Genomic DNA, 21,953 nt, shown 5'->3' with positions numbered 1-21,953 from the left:
ATCCACTACATGTTGCTAGAATGCTTATCACTGCTCTTTCTGCATGCTGCCTGTGGGCTCTGCAATGAGCAGATGGTAAAAAACATTTCACTGTGGCCAGGGTGTCCTACCTAAAGCAGCCCAACACATTAGGTTTTGTAACTGATCTTTGCACATTGTTAACAAATACTATGAAACCCAGGAACTCTGCCTTTAAACAGCTGTGAGAATTCACTAACTTGTAATATCTCATCCTAAAAGAGGAGCATGATTAATGAGATCCAATCTGAGCCCTTCTTAGAAACCTAATTTGGAAGTTATGAACCCTTATAAAGATATATTAGCACCTACTTGATACACTGTCTAAATTTTACTTTCAACTGTTGAAATTGCATATCTTACTTTCAACCTGACACCAGGTGGTTTATTTTGGTAAACTGATGGCTTTAAAGGGTTTTAAAATATACCATAAACTTTTTTGTTTCATTTGGGATGTTCTGGGTTCAACATTAATTGGCTAATAAAAGTCAATCTTTTGAATTTACCTTTTAAAAATGGCCCTAGGCCAGGCACGGTGGCTCACGCCTGTAATCCCAGCACTTTGGGAGGCCAAGGTGGGCAGATCACGAGGTCAGGAGATTGAGACCAGCCTGGCTAACATGGTGAAATCCCTGTCTCTATTAAAAAACACAAAAAATTAGCTGGGCATGGTGGCAGGCGCTTGTAGTCCCAGCTACTCGGGAGGCTGAGGCAGGAGAATGGTGTGAACCCGGGAGGCAGAGCTTGCAGTGAGCCGAGATCGCACCACTGCACTCCAGCCTGAACGACAGAGCGAGACTCCGTCTCAAAAAAAAAAAAGGTCATATTTTCTGCCCTATTTTCTGCAAGACACATCGAGCCACTATTAACTGCATACTGAATAGTGTCCTATAGACATGAGATATTCTGAATTTTGTTCTTCCCAAAAACAATCACCAAAGGAAAAAATACTAAAATTGCCTGCAAGGTACCTCTGAGTGATCAAAGTCCTGAATGTTGTAAGGCATATTGTAGGGTCCATGAAACCAGTGATGTTAATATTAGTGGTTCCTGTTTCTGAAACATCACACAATTTCCTTCTTGAAAACCCAGGTCCTAACAGTGATTTGGCTTTTTAGAAATCCCTGGACACTTCGAAACAAGTTTGAAGAGTTAATAAAAATTTAGCTCTAGTTTAACATTGTCATATCAGGGATGAAATAAGCAAAGTCTAGCTAGATTAAATGACTTGCCTGAAATCAAATTAATACTGTGAGTAAACACCACTTATTGTGTTTATTACGTTGCCAGGCACTGTGCTAAATACTTGACATGGATTGTGTCATTTCTGCCTCAAAACAACCCTAGGGAGAAAATGTCATTGTCATTCGGTATTAGTTTTCTATTGCTGCATAACGAATTACCACAAACTTAGCAACTTAAAACAACACAGATTTATTATCTCACAGTGTCAGTGGTCAGGAATCCAGCATATTCTAACCGGATTCTCTGCTCAAGGTTGAAATCAAAGGGTGAAATCAGAGTGTAAGCTGGCTGCATCCTCATCTGGAGGCTCACCTAGGGAAAGAGCTGCTTCCATGCTTGTGTGACTGAGTCTCCATTTTCTTGCTAGTTTTTTTCACATTAAGTAGAAACTGGGGCTTTTTCAAGACCTTAATTTTGTTTTCATCTTTTAAAAATGCGGGAAATGAGAGACCACACCAACTCCAGGTTAGAGCAAGATCTATGACCATAAGTCTATTTTCTTCTTAAACATCTACTTCTCATGTGTAAAATGCTTCTATTTCCTGTTAATGCTGCTATTATTTAGGTGCATATACTCGTTTTTAATGTAATACAAAGTTATTATCCTCATTATTTAGTAATAACCTAATTTCACATTGCTCTGAAGAACTAGATCCGATAGACCCCAATCATTTGTATATTTATAGGACATACATTAAACAGCAGAACCAAGTTGTAAACTCATTACGTAGATTAATGCAATACATGCTTTTAATTATATAAGGAGCAAAGATACAAGAATGTTTAAGGATGAGAGGCAGAGAAAGTGCGCAAGAGGATCAGGATATGCTATTTCCTTATCCTGGAACACACACTTGCCTAATCCTGACCTATTCACCTAACTCCTGCAGTCTAATTCTATTCATCTCTCAGATCCCAGTTTAATTATTACCCCTTCCATGAAGACATCCCGTATCCTAAGTCTAGGTTAAATGTCCCTCCTTAGTATCCATGCTTGTCCAATCAAAGCACTCATCACATTGTATTGTAATTACCTATTTTCAAATACATTTTTCCAAATTTCCAAATATAGAGACTACAAAAAAGACCTCATGTGGGGCTTCTGTCTTGTTCTCCATTACATCCTCAGCACCTACTATGCTGTCTGGCAAATAGTAGACACAAATTAAATGTCTGTTAAATCATTGAATTAAGTTGGGCCTGGTACCCAAGAGAAACCTGTGAGCTGATAAAGCAGAGAGGAAACAATCAGTTCTTTGATAAATTTTGAAACTCCTAAGGATAGAGACAGTGTTATGTAAATTGCCACCATTGGTAGTGTTGTATTTAATCAACACATTCAATTCAAATCATTTTGATAAACAGTAATTGAGCACCTACATCTAATGGCAGGGACTATGTTAGGCAGTGGAGCTCCCAGAAGTGATCTGGGACCCGCAGTGCTGCTGATGAGATCAGACTTCCGTCTTACAGTCAGACAATCCCTTGCACTGTTTGTCTTGCGATCATCCCTCCCCAAGAAGAAAACAGTCACCCAGTGGCCTCCCACCTACTTAATGAGTACTCAGGACTACAGCCTGATTGCTTATCTATGTCCAAACAATGTTCAGACAAAGCCCATTATGCCTCACCGCTCTGTCATCACCAGAATTCAAAGTCTCCAAGTTATCTGCCCACCCCTGCCATCTTCTACCACCAGCCAATTCCACTTTAGCCGCTCAACCGCCAAGGTCATGGCCTTCATTTTTTCTCAAACTATTGCAACGCTGCTCAGATTACAGTTTCAAGCATCCCACTCTGACAACCATTTCCAAATCTCCCATTTGTCCATTTTTGATCATTTGTATTTGTCCCATTCCAGTAATTCTTCAAACACTTGGAGATCTCCAATCCATTACCCCTTTGTTACCATCCATTGTCCCGTCTCTTAATCGTCCCAGCTATATATGAGCTAAAATTAAGGTTTAAAATTATGTACTGTCTTGACATCTAGGAATAATCTGAAGGGTCTTGAATGACCTAGCTACAAGCTCCCCTCCCTTCTCCACTCCCACAGATAAAGTCTTCTAGCCAAACAATCCTCCTTATCATAGGGACCAGAAACAGCTCCTGCTTATCCCTGAACAGCAAGTTTTAGTTCCCTGTGTGCCCACAGAAGTATGCAAATAAGTTAATCACATCCTCCAGGGGAACCAGGGGATGTTGCTACCCTCTAGAAAACAAAATCTGCCTCTTACAATCCCACATTGCTCACTCTATTCCCAAGTGCAAACTCTGTGTGGCCCAGCATGGCATCTGGTGCCCTCCTCCCTCAGGCTGTAAGGATATTTGATTAATAAATGACTGTTAATCTCATCTGTCCAGTATTGGGTATCACATGTACAGTCATTCCCATAACCCTAGGGCAGGAATCCCTCCTTCACCAATGGGGTGAAGAGGAGATGGTCCAAACACTTATTCTCGTAGCACATCCTAGATTCTGTGGTTCGTCATTAAAATCATCACTTAAATACTTTTAGCTCTCTTGCCCCTTATTTCCACCATCATACTCTTCTAGAAAACACAGTTAATTAAACTCAACTATCAGTTCCACATCTGCAACAAGAGCACTTTACTGAAGAAAATAACCCTATTTTCTGATCTATTGTAAAGGTCATGAGGACAAATTTTAAATAAGCACTCACTTAGTTATTCACTTAGTAATTTCCTGCTCTCTGAGATCAATGTCTCATGCTCATCTCTTGGAGAATACAAGGTAGAAAAATAACATTAGTCCCAGACTCCTCCCACCCTCAACTCATTACACTCGACTTACTAACCTGTTTGTTCCTTGAACTCGTAGAAAGCATTTTCTACTTGCTGTTCTCTCTACCAAGGATTCTCTTCCTCAAAATGTTTACACGACTAGTGGCAATAAAAACTTGTCTCAAATGTTACCTTCTTAGAGAGAAGACCTACCCTAACCACACCAGCTGTAAGGACCCCCTGAATACCAGTTCACTCTACCACATTACCTGGTTTATTGTTTGCAAATCACTATCTGAAATTCTCTATCTGTTTATTTTTTAATAATCTGTCTTTATCCCACCAAAATGAAAGCTTTATGAAAGTCAGACTTTTTTCACCATTCTATTTCATGAGTCTAAATTCCAAGTATATAATGCTCAATAATTACTGAATTAATGACTAGGAATTAATTTTCACATAGAAGAAAGAGAAAGTAGAAACATTAAGTATTTCACATCATATTATGGCAAAACATTTGTTTACCAGCACTCCAAATTTTTTTTAATGGACTTTCTCTTGTAATTTTTAATCATTTACAAACTAAGAGAACTTCAGTTAAACTCTCAGTCTGAACCACTAATCCTTTACATCTTCTTAAAATTCACAAATCTTTCAGAGCTACTATACATTATTGATGGCAAAAGTCTAATCAAGATTTGAATTCAGACCTTAATATCAGTAAAACCTGGTAAATCCTATACCTTCAATCATGTTTGCCATACTGATCTGGCTTGTTGATTGGCATCTTTGTACCAAAAGGAAGTAATTAAAGTTTTCTAAAATAAATTAGGTTTCCTTTAAGATCTTGGTCTAAATTGTTTTCTGAAACCAATAGTCTCAACTCCCAAGTTTCCTTATATTTCTTTGAGCTGGTTAAACCTACATTCATACCACTGTATTCCATTACATTCCTTTCAAATTCATGACATGACACATGGTTAAATATAAGGGAGATTTTGTGGCAGAAAACACTATTTAAAACCCATTTAATTCCATGAATATTTCATGGTGCCAGGCACTATGCCAGGCGCTGCAGGGGATTCGAAGAAGAGGAAAGCACAGCACCTGTTCTCGAAGCACTCACAGCCCTCAGCAGCATGGGTCTGGAGACACAGGACATCATTGAACAAGCCCTTTCACTGAGGCTATCAGACCGACTGAAAACACCAACCATTTCATTCAAGAGCTATGTATCTGATGACAGAAACTTGTAACAGCCAAAGGTTAAGTATAGCTTAACATCCATAATTTACCAACTGAAATTATCTTGTCTTTTTATATTTTCTTTTAAAGAACTTTAGAGTAATAATAATATTTAGTTTGGGTTTAGACCCTGGCTGACTCTGGAAACTGCTCTGTAGTATTTATAGATTGTTCTAATGCTTTTTTTCTACCTTGTGTTCTCTGAGAGAGATGATTATTATACATTAATTTCTAGTATAACAATTTATATTATAATTCATATTATTCAATCATATACTTAGGTGGTTATAATATAAATATAACAAGTAAAATCAACTTATTCATTGAGATTCTGGCCTAAATATTAGTTGGATGTATCTAATAATTCAAGCCAGCTACCAGCAAACCTTAGTTGACAGGCTCACATCATGTCAAATTCCTCCTAAAACTCAGCAGCTATTAGGAGCTAAAAGTGTTTTGTAAACATTCTTTAAATATTTTGCTTCAATGATCTGGGGACTGTGGGCAACAGAAAAAGGCTTTGCAGAGTTAGGTCAGGGAACCAACAGTAAAGGAAGGAAAAATTCAGTGCTTTGACTCTGTGCTGCAATATCCTCCATAAATTTACACAAATGTGTCAGGAATGATTTATCACACATAACAACTTCGGCCAAATCCTTGGTCCATAGATTCTGCAAGCCAGTTGGTGTTGAACATGTAGTCCCACCTGTGGGAAGTAAGGAGAACGGGGGCCCCACTGGCCCACCAACAATGCAGATTTTAAGTTGCTTTAAGAATTAACACAAAAGGTATGTGTTACTTTGCCCAGCACAGGTGTTTATTTAAATCTGGGTATAGTTCTCATTGCTTTTCCTTAATGGGAGTGGAGAGATCAAATAATCTAAGGATCAGTGAGACAGATATTTTTCAGAGAGAGAGGAGTTTTCTTCTTTTACTTCTCTATTTCATATGTGTATAAATCTCAGCTAGGGGGAAGTCTCCAAAAACTCAACAATTAGAATAGCAAATAGATTTCAATTCTGATGCTAAGAAATGGCGAGTGGCTGCTTGAAACAATGTGCTAAGAAACATGTTTGCCATATTTTTGCCATTGCAGACCTACATGATCCCTGAATCAAGTCAGCGTTTAATAAAGGAAAGTACTCTGGTCCCACCAGGTAAGAGGAATCTCTAGGCTCCATAATCTCTTTCTTGGTCTTCCCTTCTCTCCTTTCTACCTATATATTCTCTGTTTACCTTTTAAGGCCCAACAAACTCTAACTTTCTCTAAAGCCTCCCTGATGTCACACATTATTCTGTCCTCAGAACATTTATTCTATATAGTACATGTCACATGAGTCAGTGTTTTATCATATATTTTATTGTTTTCTAGCAAAAATCTAACTTCAATCAAATGAACAAGGTCTTGTATTTCTTCCTTTATGTATTACAGGGTCAGGTATGCTGTTAGCCACACAATATGTGCTTTGTAAATGTTTGATCTGTTGCTGAAGGGAAGGTCTTCAATGCCAAGCTGTTGGCAAGCTACTTTCAGAATTATCAAAACGCAGTTCATCTTAATATGGTCATTTACAGAGCAACCTAAAGACAAGTTGCAATAAAAAGAACAATATGGCTTATCTTCTCAAAGGGTTTGATTTGGCAAAGTAATGACAGAGCAAAGTAATCTTAGTTTTAAGTTAGGACCACATTTTCCCAATGACATCAAAGGCTTCCGTTACAGGCTCTTTTCCTTTTTCTCCTGCGACTTCTGGTCTCAGAGATCCCCACAGTCTGCTGGTCACATTGCTTGTGACAGGGTTCGCTCCTGCCATCCCCTGGTGTTACTGTTTGAAGTAAACAAAGACTGGCCTTAGGGCTCATAGAATCCAGAAATTAGGACTAATATTTCTCTCCAATAGGGAGGAAGCAAGCCTTTCTCAGGACTGAAATTCACTGCAAAGTGTGGGTAGTAATATCTATGCCATAGTGCTTCTGGGAGGCTGGCCTCTAGTTGGGCCTCTAATACCATCAGGTAGTCACTCAGTAAGTGGAGATCATGTTGCCGTTATTATAGTCTTGATTTAATTGTCCTTTCTTGACCTCAGCGTGATGTTTTAGGAATCCCATTTGTTCGACTGGTTCTTACCACATTTTATACAGAAACTTTTCTTGTCATCACTATTCTCCAGCTCATATAAATCCCTCTCCAGAGGATTTGGTGCCCATTTTATCAGTCCTCCAAGGCTGAGATGCTGAAAATACAATTACCATGACTGACCCTTTCCTGATAAGCTACTTCACACCTAACAGAGGCAACTCTCAGATCATGTAAAATGTTAATGTCCTTATTTGTCTTTCTTCCTGGTAAGTTGCTTTTGGGTGTCTTTGCACCTTTTAAAAGCCCACATCACTTTGAAAGAAAGGGCTCAAAACTGAAACCACGTTCATGAGCTGTTTGTTGCATTTCTAGTAAAAACCAGGTGAGATGAGATGGAGACTAAAAGGAATGGGTGAAACAAAGTAATGAGGCTTAGAAATTACTTGTTGATACCAATTATCTACATTCTTTCATGCTCTTCTCCCCACATATTTTCCTTTTCCCATTACCATGGATAATTGAGAAATGAAATATCCAAATTCTGTTATCTAATTTGGAAAAAACAAGAGAAGAATTGTACTAAGTACTTATATTATGACAAGGAGAAAAAATTTCCTGAAGGCATTATATTATTTGGATCAGAATATCATCATTTCTTATCCAAATACTCAGCAAAGAAATAGATTTTTTTTTTCCTGTGTCTGACTTCTGTCTCAATCTATGCACCACTTAAGAATGAAGGGACGTTTACTCAAGGCCCAGTATATGTCTAATTTCAATATTAGTAACTTTTTCTGATGCCAAATGAAGGACAGAACTTCAACCTTAAAACCCTGAAAATCTTCTCTTGACAATTAAGTCAAATTGAATTTCAATTCTCAGGGTTTGTTCCACTTTCTAAGACTTGTGTAAGGCCCATATAACTTCCTAGATTGTCATACTTTATGTCTTCTTCCTTCTTCAATTTATCTAATAATTAAGGAACACAATATTCTAAATTTCAATTAAATACAGGTTCTTGCCTCAATAAACTTTTTTGTTATGTTGAATTTGGACTTCTGCCGAGACTCAAATAACCAAGCACAATGAGTAAGCTGAAATTCACTAAGCTTAATTTATGCCTACTTCATGATTTCTCTTTAGTCCCTCCACCATTCAAACACATTCAGCAAGAATTTGATGACCACCTACTCTATGCCTTGGCATATATAAACGAAAAGGAAACATAATTCCTAACCATCAGAAGCTGATCCTGTATCTGGGATTTATTTTCTTCTGCCATGGGAGAAAGCACTACACTGAGGTGTGTTCACATGATATTAACAGTTACATAAAATTACACAACAGAATATTAGGGTTCAAAAGAAATGACTTTGAATCCAGTCCCATCTATGTTCAAAGACAGTCATCAGTCACTTTGTCTGCCATGCCCAATATCCTCTTTCAATTTTCTAATTTAACTGATTCCATCCATGTCCCATGAAAAGCATAGCCCTATTTACAGCATGACTCTACCTCCCCCTAACAAGAACTGACTGGATCAGTTGAGCAAACTTGACCAATAGAAGCAATTCATAAACTAGAAAAAGCAATCCATAATCTAGGGAAAGCCCCTCTCTCACTCTCTCTCTCTCTCTCTCTGTCTCTCTCAATCTCTCTCTGTCTGTCTTTCACTCACTAAAAGATAGACTATAGTCAAGTTGCAGTGGGCAGTGGGCACTGGAGCTGTGAGTTCACTTGTAGTCAAGACAAAGCCAAGTGAGAGAAGGAGGTGAAGAGAGAATGAGCATTGTGTTAGATTGCACAAATAGCCAAGATTTGTCCCATCTCTGTAGGCAAGCCCCTTGGCAAAGTGACTTTACAGCTCTTCACATGAAGGCAAAACTTATTTCTCTATCCATTGAATCTAGACTTGCTTTGGCCATGTGACACAAGCAGAAACTTAAAAAGTGCTTGTGCATTGGGGCTTGCACTCTCTCTCTTGCTGTTCTTTGGAACCTTGAAGCCACCATGTGAAGAAATCAAAGCTAGCCTACTGAGGGATGAGAAGCCGTGAAAAGCAAAGGTATGCTGCCCAAGTGAGGCTCCCCCAGATCAAGCAGTCTGCCAACTGCCACATATGTGAGTGAGATCATCCCAGGCCATTCAAGCCTAGATCAGCCACCAGCTATCTGCAGTGATCAGCAGAGGAGCCTAGACCTGAAGAATCTCCTGCTGACCCACACAATCAAGAGAAATAATAAATGTTTGTTGTAAGTCATTTACTTTCAAAGTGGATCTTGTTTGTTTCTTTTGTTAAGATTATGTGAAATTACACTTTTCGTCACTCTACTTTTTTCCATCCAGGAATGGTGCTACTCCCATCTGGTGGACCTGTCAACCACATAACCCCCAGTATCCTACCACAAAGTTGCACATGTGACACTCAGTAGCCTAACACAGTACCCCATTTTACTAGAAACAGGAGTGGCCCGTGACCCAAGTAAAGACAATGAGAGGTGTTTTTGTTGTTGTTGTTGTTGTTGTTTTCTGAAATTGGTCTAGGCACTAGCAAAAAGAGGTTTTCTCTCCTGTGGTTCTTTCCTTCTGAGCTGCTGAATCCATATTTATTACTAATAAAAGCCTACCTAAGAATAAAATCAAAGCCGAGAGAGAAGGAAAAAAGACAAAAAGAGAGGAAAGAAAAAAGCAAAGCCAAGAGATCGGGGAAAAAAAGAAAAATCAATTCTTTATAACATGATATGAATTCCTGGATCCAACTACACCTGAAGTTCCTGGACTTCATGGTTACCATTTTTCTTTGCACTGGCTTAAGTTGGGTTTCTGATCCTCAGAACTCAAAGAACCTTAATGCACTAGTCCCCTCAATCTGTTCAAAGTGTATGGTGTATATGATCTCTACTCCCTCCATTTCACCGAGGTTAAAGATGTGGTCTCTTGTGTTTCTTTCTCAAAAGATCAAGGCATCAAAGACAATATCATGACAGCACTTAGGTATCCATGGAGAGAGAAGCCTCATGGTATGTTTAAGAAATGATAACAATATATAAAATCTCCGAAGAACAACATTAAGAAAAGGAATATATGGCGATGATTATAAAAGCAGTAACTACATTCTCTGACTCCTCAGAAATCTGTCATACTTTCAAAAACATACAATTTCCAATCTGATATCCATTATACTTGGTAAATGGTGATCTTCCTGATGTGGAATTGGCTTTATTTTCCTTTCTTACCTTAAAATTAGCATCTTCTGTGAAAGTGGGGGAGTGAACATTGGCTGTTTTGGCTGCCTCAAATTCATCCCATTTTCTTTGGCTACAGAATGTGGGGTTTTTTTGTTTGTCTGTCTGTTTCTTTTTGGAGGAGTTACCTCTGGACACAATCTGTGGAACAAGCAAGTGACCCAAGGACCCAAGTTACATTAGTGAAATACTCCTCCTGGGAATTCGAATATTGAACGAGGATACAAAAAGATTTTTTTAAGTGTTTCTTCCTTTTGGCAGCCACACCTTGACAAATTCTTTAGGTGGTTTCTGCAACCTCACCCCAGAAATGTTCCTATTAGCTCTTAGATCCACCTAATATCCTCCTAATAAATTCATTTTACTACCAAAGTTCACCAGAATCAGTTTCAATTGCTTGCACTAAAGAATACTGTAGCAGAGCAGTCTGACTCTCCACAAATTATCCATGCTTATCTTCCATAGTACAAAGTTGTTTCTGGGAGGTACTGCCACCCAGGACTCTACTTCTAAGTGCCCTGCCACCCATGTGAGTTCATGTGACTAGTTCTCATTTACAGTATATGAATGGCAGTGATTCCTATCACCTCCGAAACCAGCTGGTTAAGAAGTAGGTATGCCTTCTCCACCTTCTCTTTCTTCCTGCATGGGTAGACTAGATGTTGTCACCCATGGTAATCTTAGATGTCATATGTTGAAAATGGTCGAGGCTTCTTCAGCTTGGGTTCCTGAACAAACATGTGGACCAGACTGCCTCCTCCTTACCAGCCCACCCCCTGTGACCCACATCTGCACCACCTCTTGGACTTTAAGAGAAACTTCCATTGTGAAAAGCCATGGAGACTTCAAATTTTATCTGTTACAGCAGCTGGCGGCACTTTAACACAAGCCTCAGCCAATACAAATGAAAATGCAAACGTATTGTATTAGCATTTTGAAGACTCTGAAACAACTGGAGAAAGCCTGTCTGGCAGGGGCAAGAGTCATTCAACACTCCTCCCAGTGATCCAGCTGTCCAGATGCCAGACACTGGCCCTCTCACCCTCTACCCCCAACTCCATTCTCTCCTTACCAGCAGAAAATACATTTTCTCTCTCCTCAGCAAGAAGAGAAAGTGTTGCTTGATATGTACGATGCTCAAGATGAATTAGGTTCTGAGGTCAGTGCTGCCTTGTTGATGACATCATGGAGAAATCTTCACACTTCTGCCTTCTGACTACTTTCAGAGCCTCTGAAGGCATGCTGAGCCAGAAAGATATAGTGAGGCCTAAACAAAGAAGCAAGTAATATGTCCTTTGAGACAAAGAGCTTGGAAAAAGGCAGGAGAGCTATGGTTTTTATTAGTATGGATAACTATGCCTTCACTAGGCTAAGAATTTTAAGATACATCCTTCCATAGTTCTAAATTTTCCACAGCTGATTACATTAACTATATTAAGTGAAATGTTTGTCCTTTTTTCTTTTGTACCTAGACCTTTTGCATATTGCCTGGTCACCTTGTCAGTAACCCTTCCTAACCTGACCCTCAGGCCCTGGTCCCCGACACACCTGCATTCTTTGGAGGATTCTGTTTGAGGGAAGGGTGTGGGATCTGGATTAACAGGCTCCAGAAGAAAGAACACAATCTCATTCAAATCATGGCTCTGCAATTAACCACATATAAACCCATAACTTCCCTGTGACCACTTCTCTAGCTGGAAAATGGTTCTGTAATACTTTCACTGTCTTCCCTAACAGACATAAGGAAAGACTGCACTAAAATCCAGCAGTGAAAACTCACACTGCTCTGGAAGGCAGAGCTGGGCACGGCTTGGAGTGAGGGTTCTCTCGTTCCACTCACTCTATGTGACAATTGCCCTAAAGCTTACAAACTCTTACCAACTTTTAGCCAGGTGGTGAGTCTAAAAGTGACTCGACTTCTCCTCCTAGTTTTCTTAACTATAAAACAAGGAAAACAATATACCCTGGCAGGTTTGTTATGCTCAGTGAGTCTATAAGTCTAGAGTGTGCATGCTGTCTCCCTCATACACACATATATACATGTATATGTATGTGTATATATGTATATGATAAACCAAAAGTAAAATTCTAAGTTCCCTAGCCAATTGAATGGACCTTCCTCTTGGCCAAGGGTATTCCTAAGTTAACCTGAAATACTAGTTCAGGCCATGATGGGAAGTGGAGTTGGACATGCCTCATTATACTCTCCTCCCGTTGGAATTCAGGCACAGCTGACCAGCATTTAACATTAAAACAGAGCCCTTAAGACTGACAACGCAAACTTATTGTAACAATAAGGTACCAACATAACTGATAGCAAGCCCTCAAAGAAATCAAATCAAAGTATTTTACCCCAAAATACATTTCTTTGATATATTCTGAAATGGCCCTGCAAAGCTGTCTCTCATGGGGAAAATCTATATTCTGTACACAATCCACTTCCCTTTCCAAGTATCTTTTCTGATCCAGGAAAGAATTAACTGAGTGTCTGGCACCTTTATAATTCTGATAAGAAACACTTAAAATCTATTCTCTCTGAAGCCTGCTACCTGAAAGCTTCATCTGCATAATGAAAACCTTGGTCTCCACAGTCCTTCTTCTTAACCCAGACACTCCCGTCTACTGATTCCAGGCCTTTAGATAAACTCTTTCAACCACTTGCCAATTGGGAAAACTTTGAATCCACCCAAGACCTGGAAGTCCATCCCCACCCCTACCTGCTGCCACCTTCAAGGTGTCCTGCTTTTCTGGACCAAATCGATGTACATCTTACATGTATTGATTGATGTCTTGTGTCTCTCTAAAACATATAAAACCAAGCTGTAGCCTGAGCACCTGGGGCACACGCTTTCAGCATCTCCTTGGGCTATGTCACCAGCATGTCCTTAACCTTGGCAAAATAAACTTCCAAATTGATTGAGATCTGTCTCAAATACTTTTCGGTTTACAAAATATATATAAATAAGTATAGTCCTCCCTCTGGAGCAATTGCAATATTATGCTTTGCCTAGGGCCAAGAAATATCTTTATGAAGTCCTAATGAAGAAGATGTCCATATTTCTAACAAGACTTTTTGCTTTTACACTCCAGTTTCATCTGTAAACTCTCATACTTCAAGATTTTGGGGGTTTCTTTTAGAACTGAGGTAACGGAATTACTAGCATGGCCCATTTTCAGTCCTCAAAAGTACTGAAACAGTACAGCCTGAAAAGTACACTCTTATAAGCCCACATTAACCAAGTCAAGCACTAGAATAACCACTTTTATAATCATAATTTTTTTCTTCCAAGGGTTGTTTACAAAGCTCTCAGCAAATATCTTCCTCTTCATCTTAAGGTAGTCTCTGGTGATCATTTTGCTTTTGCACTGTTTTTTTTTTTTTTTTAATTTCTGCCTTTTCCATAATGTGAACCTGAACTACTTATAGTTAGGTTCCATATTCTAATACTAGGGATTTGCAAGTTTCTGAGTTTATTTCATAACATATTTCTCTCAGTGTGGAAAATGGTATTTGTGAAATTCGTTCTTCTGACGTTGATATTTCCAGTTATTTAAGATATCTTGAGAAAAGATTATTAACAACGTGTCAAAGTAAAGTGACTTACCTAAACTATGTGTGATTATGTATATAGATCTTAAGATATCAAGTTCTTAAGAGACATTAAGAAAGACTATCTGCTGATAACTTTGATGATTTTGAGGCAAATTACCCATTCTCAGAACAAAAGGTTAACTCTCATCCTCTAGATGCCGTAATGTCTCCTTTTAAGCCACCTTGTCAAGATCCATTATAACCTTCATACTAGGTTCATAATTCTTTCTACTTAGAGATTTATTAACCATTAGAGACCATAAATTAAAGCACACCAAGATAACCATTTGAAGAACATACTTCTATTAAGAAATCTTCTTGGATAATACCCAGTATCCTTGCTCTCAAGGGTTTTATATAGGGTTATTTTCTTTTTCTAAAACCTCAAAGCCCCAGTTCACCTAATTGGTCAATGCCCTATATGTTTTCCATCTTCTAACACAAATCTCCTTTGAAGTGATAAAGCTTTAAAAAATCACATTTTTTTCTTCAGTTTCAAAAGTTAAAGTTCTATGTAAAGTTTAATATTATACAGAATAAGGTTTTAACACAAATCATCACCAGCCAGAGAGATTATGACGTTGAAGGGGCCCATAGTTAACCTTAAATAATTTACTTTGAATTTAAGTTGCAAATCTGAGAAGAAAAAATACATTGCAAAACTTCTGCAGCATATATACACACACACACACACACACACACATACATACATATACATATATACATATATACACACGCATGTACATATATACACACATATATACATATATACACACACATATGTATCTCCTGTTTTGTCTGACCATTTGTGTCTTATCTCTAGCAATAGTACGTGGAGAAGTGACTGGAGGAAGGGAGAATGGGGGGGAGAGACAGTTGGGAAAGAGAGAGAAAGATCAAGAAGGAGAGAAGAGAAAGGAGAGAAGAGAAAGAAGGGAGGAAAGAACGGGGGAAATGGAAGGAAGGGACAGAATAAAAAGTGACAGAAAGAGAGGGAGGGAGGAAGAAGAGAAGAGTATTGTCCAATTTGTTTCATTTTACAGCAGGTGAGCAGGCAAGCTCATTGTCACTCCCATGGTTTCCAGTGCCACTCTGTGGCTCAGACCCTTGGAGTCCAGGGATAATATTACCACAGGGCAATTTCCCAGCAGCAGAGCAGTTGCTTCTGAATCTGCACACTTTGGAGAAGAAAATTTGAAATTTTTTTGTTCTATAGGACAGACAGATACATAGAAAGAAAGACAGACAGACAGGTAGGTATTGAGAGTCCACAAGTCTATTCTTTCCTCCATATATATGGAATATGATTCTCCCAACCTAGAGGGGAGATTTTAGCTGCTCTGATTCAACAATATAAAATGCAAGGCACTCACTACATCATGCTCTGTGGACAGTCACTTTTCTGCCATTTTTGGGCTTTTGTCTACATTCACTCTCTAGTTCTGAAATATACTCACAGAGTGTATTGAATTAAGCAAAACCTTCATTTGTTTGCATTGTGAAAATAATGTAATAAGCTCAATTTCCATAAACCAGGCAAGAAAATAGATCTTAGGACTTAGCCATTCTATGACATACAGATATTACTTAAGGGGTTGACTTTTTCACTTTTGAGCTTATAATTTAACCCTGGTAATTCTTCCCAGAGAACCTTTATTCCAATGTATAATCATACTGAGAACATCTACGTTTCCTCATGGAAAAGACCATTTGTGCCAGGCGCAGTGGTTCATGCCTGTAATCCTAGCACTTTGGGAGGCCACGGTGGGTAGATAACCTGAGCTCAAGAATTCGAGACCAGCCTGGCCAACATAATGAAACCCTGTCTCTACCAAAAATACAAAATTAGCCAGGCATGGTGGGTGGCATGTGCCTGTAAGCCCAGCTACTTGGGAGGCTAAAGCAGGAGAATCACTTGAACCCAGGAGGCAGAGGTTGCAGTGAGCCAAGATCGCACCGTTGCATTCCAGCCAGGGCGACAAGAGCGAGACTCCATCTCAAAACAAAACAAAACAAAAAGACCATTTGCTGTGCCACTGATTTCCATTCTGCACATCCCCAGAAGGGGGAATGGAGACCTTGCTAACCTGTTCATATGGTCATAAGGGTGTGTAGAAATGGATTTATTTGAGAGGTCACTGACTTTTCCATTCCTACTTGTCAGTGGGACTAACCCAATGAATTCCTCTCTTTCAAATGCATCCTCACTTTGAAAAGTCTGTGGATATTAATATGTCTGGCTCTATTTTTCTGACAAAGTAGACGCCCTGAACTGAACCCCAGAAGAAACCTTTTTTTCTTGCCTTCTGGTAGCCTGTAAATAGGTTAAATCCTCACACTTTTGTGGTTGTTGTTGTTTTAGACGGAGTCTTGCTCTGTCGCCCCAGCTACAGTGCAGGGGTGTGATCTCTGCTCACTGCAAGCTCCACCTCCCAAGTTCACGCCATTCTCCTGCCTCAGCCTCCTGAGTAGCTGGAACTACAGGAACCCACCACCACATCCGGCTAATTTTTTTTATATTTTTAGTAGAGACGGGGCTTCCACCGCATTAGCCAGGATGGTCTCCATCTCCTGACCTCGTGATCTGCCCGCCTCGGCCTCCCAAAGTGCTGGGATTACAGGCATGAGCCACCATGCCCAGCCCCTCATACATTTTTTTAAAGTCAATGTTCAACTGAGATTCTGATTTTCAGAGCTGTAGTAGAATATATACTAATTTCTTAATTCAAAAAAGATAATTTTTATATTTAAAAAAATACTTCCAAAATAAAGTTAAAGCATAATTTCAGCTATGCTACTTGAGCTTTCAGTTATATTACTTTAATGAGAAGTGAAGTTTACGAATGTGGCTAGGCACCATGGCTCAGGCCTGTAATCCGAGCACTTTGGGGGGCCAAGATGGGAGGACTGCTTAAAAAGTGTTCAAGTCCAGCCTGGGCAACATAGTGAGACCCCTGTCTCTACAAAACATAAAAAAATTAGCCTGTCATGGTGGCATGTGACTGCAGTCTTAGCTACTGTGGAGACTGAGGTGAGAGGATTGCTTGAGCCTGGGAGATCATGGCTGCAGTGAGCTGTGATTGTGCCAATATACTCTAGCCTGGGTTACAGAATGAGACCCCATCTCTAAAAAAATAAAATAAAATAAAAAGCTTAAGAACATCACTGAAGTAGAAAACAAATTTTAAATGGGAATAAAAGGTATATAAGAATCTCACTAATGAACTATAAATACAAAAACAAGTTTCTTTTAATCACTAAAAACAAGGGTATTCATGCAATTTCTTCAAAATTATCAACTTTTTTTCCTTCCTTTCCCATGTATACTCCAACATCACATCTACTCTTTTCCACTCCTAGCAGCTATTTTCCATCTGCTGTCTGGGTTATTGATGCCAATCTCTTCCAAACAGAAGATCTCTTCCTAACATGTGACCTATTCTGAAGAATGTTTTGGGTGCACTTGAGAAGAATGTACATTCTGTTGCTGTTGGATGGAATGTTCTGTACATGTTTTTTAGGTCCATTTGGCTTATGGTGTACTCCAAAAGTCCCATTTTTTAATTAATTTTCTGTTTGGATAATCTGTCCATCTTTGAAAGTGAGTTCCCTACTATTGTTATAGTGCAATCTATCTCTCCCTTTGGGTCTTTCAATATTTACTTCATATATTTACTTTAAGTGTTTTGTGTTGGGTATATATATTTACAATTGCTATAACCTCTTCATGAATTAACCCCTTTATCATTACAGATATAAGAACATTTGTTCTTCTTTGTCTCTTTTTACAGTTTTGACTTAGTCTATTTTGTCCAATGTTTAAGTACAGCTACCTCTACTCTCTTTTGGTTTCCGTTGGTGTGGAATATCTTTTCTCATCCCTTCACTTTCAGTCCATATGTGTCCTTAAAAGTGAGGTGAGTCTCTTGTAGGCAGCACCTAACTGGAACCTTCACCTTCCTTAAGTCACAATTTGATATCACTTCCTGATTTTCCACAACTAGGCTAGGCACCCCATTTAGTACTTCCAAGACTTTTACTTCACTGTCTTTCAATTGCCTGCCTCTGATATCCCTGAGGACTGAGATACTGACTGACATGAGGGTAGGGCCGGGGAGGAGCGCTCACTAGTCACTAAGTGAATAAGTAAATCATAATTTTACCTCCCCATTTTCTCCTACTCTTCTCTAATCACCCATTCTTTGTCATCCCCAACTACCTTCATGATTGGAAAGATAAGACAGTTGTTGAGAAAAAAACACTAGGTTTGGTTTCAGTGTCCCAGAAGTCCTAACTCTATTATTGTACTATTTGAGCTACCTTGGAATTATTATTATTATTATTATTATTTTTTTTTTTTTTTTGAGATAGAGTTTCCCTCTGTCACCCAGGCTGGAGTGAAGTGGCACAATCTCAGCTCACTGCAACCTCCGCCTCCCGGATTCAAGCACTTCTCCTGCTTCGGCCTCCCAAACAGCTGAAATTATAGGCGCCTTCCACCGTGGCCAGCTAGTTTTTATATTTTTAGTAGATACAGGGTTTCACCATGTTGGCCAGGCTGGTCTCGAACTCCTGACCTCAAGTGATCTGCCTCCCTCAGCCTCCCAAAAGTGCTGAGATTACAGGCGTGAGCCACTGCACACAGTGAAAAATCATCACCAAAATCTTTTGTGGCAGTGACATACATCATATTGAATGTATTAGTCAATAACATAGACATAGATGCAAGATAATCTGAGTTGGTGTCACAAATATCTGGATATTGGAAATACAATTCAAGAATCAAAAAGATGGCTTACCTTCACTGGGTCCAAGGCCGTGTTCCTGTGCCTCATACTCAAAGTTTTCTGGATTCTAAACCTACCTGTTAGTCAACCTTATCCTTTTGTTGCTCTCCAGATAAATACATTGTGCTCTCTAGCCCATACATATTGTTCCTATGTCCTGCCATAGGGCCTGCCCTTCCCTTTAGCCAATATTATTTATCCCAAGTACACATCTTCCTCTGTGATGAGTTTTTTCCACTTGGTCACACGCACAGTCCACTCACTGTGAAGAGTGTATTCATATATTCTTTCATCTCATAAGCATTTATTGGCCTCCTGCTATGTGTCAAGCACGGCCTTGGATATTATGGAGAATACAAAAATGAGAACTGCTCCTCCTTCAGAGGAAGGAGCTTACAGTCGATGAAGGAAGAGACAGACTGAACAAATAGCTATTACTTGATATTGAAAAAAACAAATCTAAAGAGATTGGATCAGTGCACTATGACAGCATGAGAGAAGGGACAGTCAAACAGGCCTTAAGGAAGAGGAGCAAAGAGAGTTTAAGTTGTTCTGTGCATGGGAAAAATCTGAGCAAAGGAACAGGGCCCATATGGAAAGCCATAAGTGGCTTAACATAGGGTATGTGGAAGGATATAGTAGGACTTCAGCCTGACAAAATTAAATAAAAGTCAAACAGAAGTTTCTTATGGCCATAAAATGTATACAACTATTTTACCGAGAGAAGATAAACATAGCCCTAAAGTAAATTGAAGGGGAAGCAAAATATTAGTAAACAATCATTCACTCAATACATATTTACAGGGAAACCATAATTGAGACTATGTCAAGGGCTGGATATAGAGCAGGAAACAGGGAAGAGGCTCTGCCCTTAAGGAGCACAGCAGCCTGGTGAAGAGACTAAATGATAAACAGGTAATTACAATACAGTGTGGCAGTGGTAAATACTGAGTGTTAACCCAGTGGGAAGCCAGCTTGGAAGTGGAAATACAGTCCAGCATGCTCTGTGAGGAAAAAGCTGGTGTCTTATCCCCAGTGATAAGAAAGGACCTGGTTCATAGTAGACATTAGATAAAGATGTTGATTGAATAAATGAGTGAATGAATGACTACAGCATGAAGTTTCACCTCATTTTAAACCATAAGAATGAATAGAAATGGCCAGATGAGACATTAAAAGAAGGTAACCTATCTAAAACTTTCAGAAATACAGACAAATACAGAAAAGAATTTTTTTAGCCCAAATTCTTTAATTTTCTGTTTCCCCACAAAAATTTACTCTTGTAGTTTGCTAACCCTCCATTGTTGACAGTGGGGTTAATCCACTACTTTTTCTCCCATAAGATGCAAGTTTTTATACTAGACTTGATATAAAGTAGGTAGGTAATAAAAATAAATGAATGATTGGCCAGGTGGGTCAGTGGATGGATAAATGAATGGATGGATGGGTGGACATACGGATGGATGGATGGATGGAGAGAGGGATGGAAAGAGGCTGAAAGGATTAAGGAGGGAGGGAGGGAGGGAATGAATCAATTGCCTGCAATAAGCCTGGATATATCATTATATAAAGTACCTTTACATAATGTTACCCATTTAAATGTATTTTTCTGGTTCATTGAGATGACTGAGAAAATGTAGTCAACAAAATTTCAACACCATTTTAAACAATGATGTAGACCCTTGTCCAAGAATTACTGTTCTCATTAAAAGAAAAGGGCTATAATGCAAATAACACAATTAAAATACAATCAAATCTATCACGTAATATTCCATAAATGAAGAGCGTTAAATAATTCATGCACCTTTAGGAAATAACATTCCACTAAAAATTAAGTATTGAAACTACACGAAGGATTTTTTCTTCCTTTAAGCATATGCTTTCTTGTTAAAAATATCCACATTTTCTCAAAGATATTAGCCTTATCCACATGGTTCAACATTCCAAATGCAAAACTTAACTGTTATCAATATAAGGCATCTGCTTTCCACACATGCCAATTTTTTGCAAGTTCTTCAAATAACAGATTTTAGTGATATCTAAGCTTACCACATGTTCAAAACTTTTGCCAGCAGTCAATGAATTTGTATGACATTCATCCAGACCTCCAAAAGATCTTGGATTTCAATGGTAATAATTATATCAATAGTAATATATAACGTTTTCACATCTAATATGTTTTATTCTAGGATAACCACACATCAAACCTTATTTTTAATATTCACAATCTGCAATGCAGTCATAATTGTCACCAAAAATACTTCCTCAGAACTTTCAAGCTAACCTCGGCCCATATATACAAACAATCATAGTGTAAATTGATAACCCTCTCTGGAGGACACTACAGACTGTTTCAAAAGTCTCCAAATCTGTATTCCCTTTAATCCAGAAATTATAAAAATAGGAATTTAACCTAAGAAAATAATTAATGATAAATTCAAAGTTTTCTTAAAGGGAAAATTATCCCAATTTTCATAATAGCAAAGTATTTTTTAATCACAAATATGCAAGCACAGCCATGAAAAATTATGTCATATAAAAGCAATATTAATATCATTATCACGGTATACAATTAAGTGAAAAAATCATGTACAAATATCATGTAGAATGGTCTTAATGCAATGCATGTTTGCTTTTGTGTGCACACACATACACAGAGGACCTAGAAATACATGCCCCAGGGTATTAACAGTGGCTATCTCTAAGACTGTAAATGACTCTTAATTCTTCCTTTTCATTTATTTGTGTTTTCTGTTTTATTTTGTCATAAATGAGCACTGCTCTTACAACTTTAAAAAAAGGTTAATTTTTTCACATTATAGTTGTAGCTTTTAAGAAATTTACTCATACTTCAAAAAGAGTAGCCCACAATTCATGTCTGCTGCCATCAGGTGGTGGGATGCTTTACCTATCTTGTCTGAATCAAGAGACCTTGGGTCTCCCACCCCAACATTGTGTATCCCTGCAAATTCATAATATATGTTTTTTTTTTTTTT

The 21,953-nt window shown here is 38.6% G+C and overlaps 2 protein-coding genes and 1 long non-coding RNA gene across 5 annotated transcripts in view; 2 read left to right on the top strand and 1 right to left on the bottom strand.

Moving 5' to 3' along the window:
* Nucleotides 1-21,953, top strand: part of YAF2 (YY1 associated factor 2) — a 1,232,548-nt gene that overhangs the window by 576,232 nt on the left and 634,363 nt on the right. The gene's annotated exons all lie outside the window — the stretch shown is intronic.
* LOC126931320 (60S ribosomal protein L12-like) overlaps nt 1-21,953 on the top strand; it is a 706,093-nt gene that overhangs the window by 415,405 nt on the left and 268,735 nt on the right. The gene's annotated exons all lie outside the window — the stretch shown is intronic.
* LOC126931325 (uncharacterized) lies at nt 6,037-11,958 on the bottom strand. Its single transcript, XR_007717832.1, has 3 exons — nt 11,651-11,958; nt 10,570-10,719; nt 6,037-7,079 (listed from the first exon to the last, which is right to left on the bottom strand). It is a non-coding gene; the product is annotated as an uncharacterized LOC126931325 (long non-coding RNA).

The sequence above is a fragment of the Macaca thibetana genome, chromosome 11 (assembly GCF_024542745.1).
Source record: "Macaca thibetana thibetana isolate TM-01 chromosome 11, ASM2454274v1, whole genome shotgun sequence".
NCBI classification, from domain to species: Eukaryota; Metazoa; Chordata; class Mammalia; order Primates; family Cercopithecidae; genus Macaca; species Macaca thibetana.
The sequence above is the reverse complement of the archived record's forward strand: the minus strand, read 5'-3'. Positions and strand labels throughout refer to the sequence as shown.